Source organism: Hirundo rustica, chromosome 1 (assembly GCF_015227805.2).
Source record: "Hirundo rustica isolate bHirRus1 chromosome 1, bHirRus1.pri.v3, whole genome shotgun sequence".
NCBI classification, from domain to species: Eukaryota; Metazoa; Chordata; class Aves; order Passeriformes; family Hirundinidae; genus Hirundo; species Hirundo rustica.
In genome coordinates this window covers 108,066,704-108,077,029 of record NC_053450.1, presented here as the reverse complement: position 1 = coordinate 108,077,029, position 10,326 = coordinate 108,066,704, and positions in this window count along the sequence as shown.

Sequence of the window (10,326 nt, the reverse complement as noted above, 5' to 3'; positions counted from 1 at the left end):
GACACCAGTGTTGGATGTTTCCAGGTCCCCTTAAATTAAACTGTAGTAAAACTTGTTGGCAAATTTAATCAAAAACAAACAAAAGATACTGCTGGTATAGTTGTCTATGCCACAAAAATATGTTTCCTCTGTATGCAGAGCCATGTGAAAAAATGGAGATGAGAAAGTAGTGCTAATCACTGCAGTTCAGGGTGCAGCACGCCACTTCTTTGGCTGCGCAACCATGAAGGTGCCCTTGGTACAGGGCTAGGGCCAGTTCACCACAGCACTAAAATAAATCACTGCACTGAACCATCAGAGCCTTGCAACCACCCTGCCTGCACTTTTTAAAAAACATTAGGTTTGCTTCTCCCCCTTGGCAGATCTTTTACACAGAGTCCTTCTCAAGATGCAGATCTGTACCTGCATCTCCTCCACCTGGGAGCTGTTCTTCAGCACAGCACATGACAGGTGGGAATTCCTTGGGCTTTTTTCTACAGATGAAGCCAGGCTGCACTCCTTATTTTGTGATGTCTCCGTCCATATATGCCTTTTATGGCCAAGGATGTGGTCTGTGGTGGGTGTCAGAGTGTGGCAGAGCTCTGGAAGCTCCACATGCAAATGAAGAAAGGGCAGGCAGTGAAAGTTTCTGCCTCAGGGGGAGCATGTACCCACACACATTCTACATGCCTGCCAAAGTCAACCTCAGCTGGCAGTTGTAACCACTTTAAAGTGCTTGCTATTAGGGTGCTGAGCATGATAGGGAGCAGAGATCTCAGTGGGGCCCACGGCTGTTTGCCAGCAGGCAAGCTCTGGTTGATGCTATATTCTCTGCTGCTGTTGCCATAGGAGACTCTCCACTGAGGAGGAGCTGCTGACTTCCCCCCTTCCACCCACCTGTCTCCTACAGCACATTTCCTGCCTCTGCATATCTTGCCTCACATAAAAAGGCACCTGTAACTAAATCTCCTCAGCATTCAGCCTCCCTCTCTCCCATGAGAAAATTTAAGGTATAAACCTCAATTTTCCTTTATTGGAGGAACCCCCAGGCCAGATCCTATTGTTGAGCAGGATGGTCTGAGCCGGACATCAGCATGTGAGAGAAAGGTTGTTCTTGGGGGTTGGCATAACGCTACTGGAGAATAGTGACAAAAAGCAAGATATCAAAAGAGAAGCTTGGAGACTGTGTACTTGAGACCCTCTCCTCCCAACTCAGGACTCAGATTTGAAGACCTACTGGAGACCAACACAGTCTGACTTTACACATGCCAAAATACAGCTGACTGTGGTATCAACTCTGTGTCCTTCTGAACATCACCTTTGTCATTTTCCATGTCTTTAGAAAACAGGGCATGATATTCAGAACTCCAGTGGTCCCCAGAAAGTCCCAGACCGAGATGAACTCTTCTGGCCCTTGTTTCAGACCCTCTTTGGCTAGAAGAAAGGCAGACATTCTCCTAGAACCATGCCGTTCTTCAACTCAAGCTGAAAACCATAAAGGTGTTTTATAGCATGACATTAGTATGGCCAGTAGAACCTAGAGCACAGACTGAGGCTTGCTAAGACATTGCCAGAGCACCATGTCAAAGCAAGCATGGCCATATCTGGAAGGATTAACAGGAAGGTCCCTAGAGCCCTGTCAACTTTCACATCATGAGCAGATGTTTATGAAAAGTGCTGGCTGTCAGGGATGAATACTTTTCCGAGACCACTCACCACATTTACAGATGGTTCTAAGAGCTTACAGGTTTAGGAAGCAGGGAACAACACCAGGGAACATTCTTCATGGTTCAATTCAGTAGTATAGATGCAAACAGAGTTTAATGATACAGAATGGATGCTGGACAGACATAAAAAGGAAAGCAAGAAAATCTGAGAATTTCCATTTGGCTTGAGCAGACATCTCTGGGTGTTTTCGCTCAGTAGGACTAACTTGCTGCTATGGCTATGTTTTACTGCCAGGTTTTCTACACACATGTAGACAAAATATTTTAAATGCTGTATGGAACGTTTTAGGCTAGCTAAATGGCCAAGTCACAGGGAGGCATCCAACAGAGACAAATTTCTGTAATTCAAATTCTTCCTTAGGAAGCTGTTTTTAATATCAAATATTCTCTTTGAAACAACTTTATAGGATTAAGGTGTGTTGAACCCATCAGGTGGCTGTCACCACTCCTTTCTAATACGTATCACACAGGGAAACAAAACAATTGCAGCTGAGCAATATGGTAGGACATTGGGCTGGGAGATGAAGTTTCATATTGTAAATATTTTGGAATACAGCATTTGTATTTTAATGTGAAAATTACAAGTGAGTTTGAGATGCAGAAGAAAGATTTCCTGACTTCATAAACTGTGCTGGTTAAAACTCTAGGCGTCTTGATAACTGCATTGTGCTATACACAACACTTGACTTGCATTAAAAATAAACAGCTGTCACAAATTTTATACAAGTGAAAAATGTGCTTCTGCCATTTGTAACTGAAGCAACTCTCTGCTTTTTTGTGTGTTTCTGATGCTGAAAATTTCAGGCAAAATGGTGAAATTAGGAGAACGCAAAAGTTTCAAATTTCTGAGTTTTAGTTAATGAAAGCTTATGAAGTAGTTATGAGAATACTGGGCATAATTGATAGCATTTAACAAACATAGGTGAAACCTGTATGCAATGAGATTTTAAAATTAATTTTATCTTAGTGTTCAAAGTTGGAAGTGAAGGAAGATTTATAGCTGCCCTATAAAAAAAAGACATGTTGAGTAGATATAAAATACTGAATATAGAAACGTATATTACACTATTGTATTGTTTTACAGAGGAAAACACTGATACAAATATCTGAAAGACCATTCAATTACTTTTAACAAGATTACTATTTTATAGCCTATTACAATTATTTCCATAATTGAAATAAAGATAGAACCTCTCTCATTTAAGGATCAAATAGCTGCTGGCAACATGATAGAGGTTTTGTATATGTAGAAGAGGAAAAGGAATAGTTAAAAAAAAAAATTATTAGCAAAAGTCTCCCAGATAGGTATGATGGCCTTATAATTACCTTTATATATTTACATACTGTGTTATCAGTCACACACAGAGCTCTGGAACTAAAACATGCATGGAAAGAGAAAATATTATAAACTTTCAGTTCAGCAGCAGAGTGAAATTCGTTAGATTTGGTCTTGAAGTCCATTAAATTTGGTCCGTGCTGATAACTCACTGGGATATATTGGTATTTCATATCTGTCCCTGTGATCAAGACCTCTACAGGGGAAACAAGTTTGTTATACCTCCATCCAACCTCTGTGATGATCCTATGGGACTAGCAGGGTGTTTGGCACTGGAGTTGTGTGCAGTAGGGAACCTTGCAACCAGGAACACCGCCTATGCACATGAATTGTACTCATGCACTGCGTACAGCAGGGACACAGGAAGGAAACCACGACAGCAGAGGCAAATCTGGTTTTGGGATGACTCAGAGGTGATTTCTGATCCTCTAGCACACACTGTCCTGGAAACCCCGGGAGAAACTCAAGCTTCAGCTCACAAATAGGATGAGTCATCTGGCCACAGGCTTGCTCTGTATCATCCTCTTCCAGTAGGGCCTTCATCTATAGATAAAAAATACATCACTAGCGGCATAAAAACTTCCTATTCCTGCTCACAAGTGACTATTACACTCTGTCCCAGTGACCACCCTGTTTGACGTATGCGCACTCACTGCATGACCAAACCTCTGATTTTCTTTTCCCACCCACAGGAACCTATGACAGAAATGATTGTTTGTGGTTATCTCATGCTTCTGTCACATATTAGGGAGGTACATGATATTTATCCCTCAAAATTATCCCCTTAGCAAAAAAGCTGGTCTGTGCCAGGTCCAAAGCTTGGCTACTGCCAGCCTGTGCAGCTCTGCTACATGCAGATAAATACTGCATGCATTAAACAAGTTGAACCAGCATAAATCCTTGGAAGTGAAACTGACACCTGAAACAAGATCCAACACTTAAAATGTTTCTGAATGTCACACCAGTACTCACCATTTCTAACCAGCGATCTTCTAAGGACTGGTGTTTATTTTTGAAATCTTCAGTTGGCTAAATGGTGTGATGACTGAAGACATTGTATCAAGAACTATTTTCTGCCCCTAGTAATTGTATTAACTTTGAACAGCTATACAACAAACTGTTTAGAAATTTATAGTCTTTTTTACTCACAGGAATTGGATCAGAGGCTGAAAGAGTCAATAAAAAGAAGAATTCAGTGTCATTTTTTTCTGCAGAAGCTTGAATGAATGCAACTTGAAAAGTTTCAATTCCTTTGACATGTTCTTTAGGCTCAGAACATTTTAACAAAATTTTGTTAATATTTAGCCTTCTCAGTGTTGTCTGTTCAGCTGCCTCTGCCTTGTGCACTCTTTTTCTTTATAAACTGCTCATTATCCTACTTTTTCTTCTAAATGACCACATAGATCCAATTACTAGGGAATTTAAATACAAAATCAAAATGAACTTACAAAAGCCAAATTGTGCTCCAATTGCTTGATCACTTTATTCATTATGTCCATAAAAACTTACCTTAACTAGCCTCTGGCAAAGTTTTTAGTGGCTCTTTTACTGTGTCTAATTTCTGCTTCTATCTTAGCAAGGAACAGTATTTCACATGCTACAAAATTTCTTACCCAAAACAGCTGTGCAGATACTAGCTTGTCCCATGACTGGAATGTAACAGCTTATTCTGCTTGGACTATATCACAATTCAAGTACTCACATAATTTTTCATCATATTTTCAGACCTGGTATTCTCTAATCCCCCCAAGCAAATTGTGGTGCTCACCTTCAGGTATCAGGATGAATATTTTCCATTTTTTCTGCCCGGCTGGGAATTGCCACCATGAATATAGTCAAGCTTTTCACATATTTCAGTCACATTTTTCACATGTTCAGATTTTCTCTACAGATTAAGTTCTCCCCATCAAAACAGGAATATGCAAGAAAATTTTACTAATTGAAGAGCCCTAAAATATTGAGAGGTCTGACTTCAGCTGAGCCATCTTAACTATCCTGGAGGTTCTTAAACTGGGGCTCTGGAGATATTTAGGTCTGGTAAAATAGAAATTACTGCTATATCTTTACCAGCTAACTTTGGTTTAAAATACTTACATGAACTCTAATCCATCTTTGTTACCTGTTTCGATATACAGGAAGATATTTTTCTTCATTTTCTTACACTTTCTAGATCCCATTGCAATGAACAGACTTCTCTTTTTGAGTAGAAAGCTAACCTGTACACATAACTACTGGAAAACTGTACATGAATCTGGTGGATTAGTGCACTTGATACTGCCAGAGAGCAAACTACTAGTCTGATTTCAGGCGGCTTAGGTATGATGCAAATCATAGTTACCAGCTTCTTGAGCTGTTGGAAACCACTCATTATGTCTCACTAAATTCTTGTGTTCGTGGATTTGCACATCCTATAGCTACAAAGGATGTTCCCAATGTTACACTCTAATATTCTATAAATCATTATGCAAGGTGTCAAATGTGTTTCATACACTCAAAAGATGAATCAATACAGACAAGGAATAACAAAAAATGAATACATGAGAATATTAGTACTCAAATTACCAAACTCAAAACTTTAACAAAGGCTGTAATTAAAACCAAATAAAAGTATCATGTTTACATCCACAACTATTAACCATGCTGTTACTCACATAATTTTGAGATTCTAGGATAAGGTAAAATAAAAAATTTTTCTTGCTCTAGGGAATCAAGTCCCAGATACGGCTATTACTTGGGAGGATTAATGGCTATATTTCCAGAGACATCTTAATCACTAAATTACCTCAGTTCCTTTTTATCTGTTAATTTTATATATATTGCACACTAACATTCATGTACCTCTCTTGTGGAGCAGACTCTGCAAAAGTTTATGTACTAGTAACATTCTTTAGGGCTGCCATTCATGCTGTCTGCAGGGCAAATTAGGAGAACGTACTTACCACTGACAAAATTGGGTCATTCCTGAAAAACAAGCCGTCAAATTATTTGTGCAATTAGCCACCACTTATGGGCAAAACTAATCGCTTCTCAAACCTCCACAACTGGAACTTGTGGTGGTCTTGGGCTGCCGCTCAGAAGCAAAATGCCTGGTTTTGGAGTTACTTGGTGTCTCACCCTGAGAACACACAAGCTGGTGCAAGTTCTTACAGAAAATTGCTCATTTATTTATTTTATGCTCTTTCTTTGTTTATCAAAACAGTTCTGCTGCACAGAATTATCCCACCAGCAACCATCAGACAGAGATACGCACTTGCAGCAGCACAAACCACATTTCTCAGTTTTGTACTTTCTAAACCATAACAGCTATTTTAAGAAATTAAGTTGTCCACAATTTCACATACTTTCTGTTTTACAGAAAAATACAAAAAGTCAGAAAGCTGTTCCACTGCTATCAGATCCATGGTCTATTTATGGCTGATGCAGAAAAAGCCAATACACACATACAAAGCTTTCAAGTTACAGTGGCTGCCATGCTGCCAGGTTAGAACAGTTCTGCAGAAGAGCTGGGAAGGTCAGATGTTCCCTCATCATAAGCAGTCCTAGAGTGAATCCAGGCAGAGAGGCAGGAGGAATAGTAGGACACATGCAGGAAATCTAACTTGCAGAGGGCATAGATTGAATATACTGTAGCACCAACATGCATGTGGACTTTAGAGCCATAGAAGAGACCACAAAATCTATAGATTAAGGTGATCGAGGCCTCCACTGTGTTTAGAGGAAGGTAGTCATCAGAGCTACATATGCATTGGCTTCTGAGCATTTACTAGGGCACATAGAAAGACTGACTAGCAGGAAAAACACATCCCTAGTTTTGTCACAAGGGCTACAAGTCTCAGTAGTGCGTACAACTGCTTTCCATTACTTTGTAAAAGAATGTCAGTAATTTGGAACTAGGTCACCTTGGACATTAACAGCTCATGACAAAGAGCAGACCTGAAATCAAGTGGTATGCACAAAATGGAGTGAAAAAGTTTATAAGTTACTCAGAAAAATTATGCAATCATTCATCATGAATCCATTGTGGTTTATCCACTGCATATTTTCATTATACTTTTTATATACATTATACAAAACTTGAATCATTTTGATTCAGGAAAAACCTCATAAACTCCTAACACCTTCTCTTTGGATACCTTTTAGAATGACCATGAATATTTTTGGTCTACATAAGATAAGTATGTCATCATTAAAATTTTTATAGAACAATACTCGCTAGCCTAAAGAAGGATAGTCTTTATTTTTCAGCATTTTGAAATACCAAATCCCTTTACATTAACTATTCTGTGATATCCAATGCATACATATAATTCATTTCAACAGAGCAGTTTAAGAACAGGCTGTGTCAGCCTTTTAACATTTGGTACATGAGCATGACCTCATTCCAGTGTTCCTCTTCAAGACCTTTTTTTTTTTTTTTTTTTTTTTTTTAATGGGGGGGCTGGTGGGAGGGGGGAGTTGTGGTAATATATAAAAAAAGCAGCTGTTCATTAAGAAAATGAGCTGGATAAAGAAGTTAGCAGTTTGTGAAGGAAACCCCAAAAGCATGGCCTAGTCTTTGAGTCTTTAACTTCTACATGGTGGTTGGGTTAAATCTCATCTTTTGTAGTTCTTTCCAATTTTGTACATCTATGAAGGTTTCAAAAGTGGTTTTCTTACTTCATGCAGGAAAATAAAGATTATTCAGTGGCACTCCCCCACTCCCAAGCAAGCCAATGCAGAGCTTGTACAAGTTCCAAAGTTAGGGTTTTCCGGTAAAAAATGTAGGAAGTGATTCATGTTTGCCATATAAATGCCTTATTTCCAATCTGAATACAAAATCTCTCTTGCCACCTAGTTGATCTAATCCAAGATGTAAGGACATAGCACAGTCTCAGCATTGAAAACTGCTGCAACTCTGTGGAAACATTCCCTCATTCCCACTACTGCACAATGAACATTCTTCAACTCAGGAAGATTTAACTGTGAGGAAGAACGTCTATTCTAGTGCCTCTAAGATCTTGTTTCCCTACTTTTTTCTTCATATTATTTTCATCAAATAAAAGTAGCATTTCCTTTGGGGCTTTGCAAGTCATCCTTTGGTGAGCAGTACCAGAATACTCAAGAAAAGCTACAAGAAAGTCACTGAAACTAGATTTTCTTAAGACATGGTAGACACACATGACAGCGCAAAGTATGCCTGGGCAGGGTTTCAAAAATAAATTGGATTCATGGACAATTTATAGCTCTGTAACAACATTCATATGTGAAATGTGTGCAGTTTAGAGATACCAACATTTGATTTGTGAACATTGTCAAGCCTTTACCTTCACAAAGAAATTTCCACCAGTTGTGATGCCTGTAAGAATTAATACATGAAAATTGCCCCACTGTTCTCTGGACCAACAGTGCTTTCTATGTGTATTAATAATTAAGTTTTGCCTTTATTTATTCTGTGACTTTTTGGGGGCTGCCGAGAGGCAAATGTGCATCTTTGATATGGTAACTTTATTCTGCAAAGCATTATGGCAGACCTGCACTGACATTGTGTGAGCATGGGCAGTCACCACTATTTGGCTTTCGAGACCTTCTTTTGGCCACCAGGACCACCACTAAAAGCGTCTTCTTTTAGTCTCCAATGTCTCACAATTTGCAAGCAAGACAGAGCAAAGGCAGATCGCTAATTAGGTGCCAAGACTAATTTTCTCACATGTTAAAAGGACAAGGCTGACTCTCCCTGGGGTAAAGAAAACAGGAAACAGTGATACTTCCTTACAAACTTTCACTGCCCAGCTCCCTCCCCATTTTCCTCTCAGCATGCCTGTATCTCAGCTGCCTGTGCCATGTGAACCCCAGACTGATAAAACAGGGTGATGGGGGGAAATGACCCTTTGAGATGGAGCAGAGATGGGGCTGGGCCGGATAAAGGATGGGGCAGGCCGTTAGGGACGTTGAGGGGTGGCAGTTGGGCGGCCTCCCAGTGTCCCCAGGCCAGCGGCGACTCCAGGATAGGTGCACGTGGGCTGGAGGGTCTGTCTGCTCCGGAGTGGGCTCCCACCTCAGGGCTGAGCGGTACCCAAGCCACTGAGCTGTGGTGTGCTTACCGTGGAGGCTGTGTGTCAAATCACAGGGTACAGTGTGTCTGGGAGCTCTTCCTGGTTACGGCACCTGGTGTAGAGCGCTGTCGGCCCTGAACAGGCCTGTGTGTCTGTACATTGGTTCACTTACACATTTCTCTATGTGTGGGTGGGTGGGTGGGCAGATGACCCACGAGAGTGTCACATAGGAGCTCATAAGGATCCAAGAGCTTTTGCTCGGGTTGTTATGTGTCTGTATGCACATACACACAGCAGCATGGCAAAATCTCACAAGCTCTTGGGCGTCTTCACGTGTATGCGTGATGAGGGTTTGTGCTACGATGTTGAATGGTTATCTGCAAAAACTGCATATTTGAATATCAGTTTGACAGCGTATCTGAGTGTACACCCAGGTCTATTTTTATGTCTGACTAGTTCAAGGAAGCAGTTTTGGTTGTAAAGAGTGTAGTAAGAGATGCAGTGTTTGCACATCCATGATGAAGTGTGGATAAAAAAATTACTTTCGTCAAAGTTAGAGAATCATGTTGCCCGTATCATAGACAAAGAAGAAAAGATGCTTGTCTGTTCAGGTTTAATCAGTATAGTACTGACTGCATTATTGAGAGAATGTTATGTGAAAATTTTATTTAAAAGTATAGATGTCAAGTGTAGCCTTCACACAGCTGTCACATACAGCTGGTGTGCCAGACTAATGTGCACATTTGCGTCTTTTCATGCAGCAGCACATGTCTGTTCTGAAGTGCTTTGCTTTGCCATCCGAATGTGCATGACTGCATACTTTTAGCTGGGGAGCGTGTGTAGAATGACTGGGCTGTACAGACCATTTTCATGTATTGGTTTATGTTTTGCAGAACTGATCTTGCAAAGAATTGATTGTCATTGCACAGTAACAGAAGGTAACAATGAAAGAGAGGTTATTTTGATGAAAATTCCCTACTAATATGAGATATTTCCATCTGCCAGTTGCCTCTAATGTCAGCAGTCAGCATCATCTCCTTAGAGTTTTTAAAGAATAGAAATTAATGCTACACTTTGTACCACCACCTGGGTTAAAGGATTTGAAGAAAAGCTGCATTCAAAATTTTAATCCCCAACAACTCTTTTACATGAAGTGTGAAACAACCATGAGGGTAAGAGTTCTCATATTGGCTTCTGTGCCTCAACCTGTGACCTGAAGGGAACAGCTTTGGTGAGTGTATCAGGATAATTC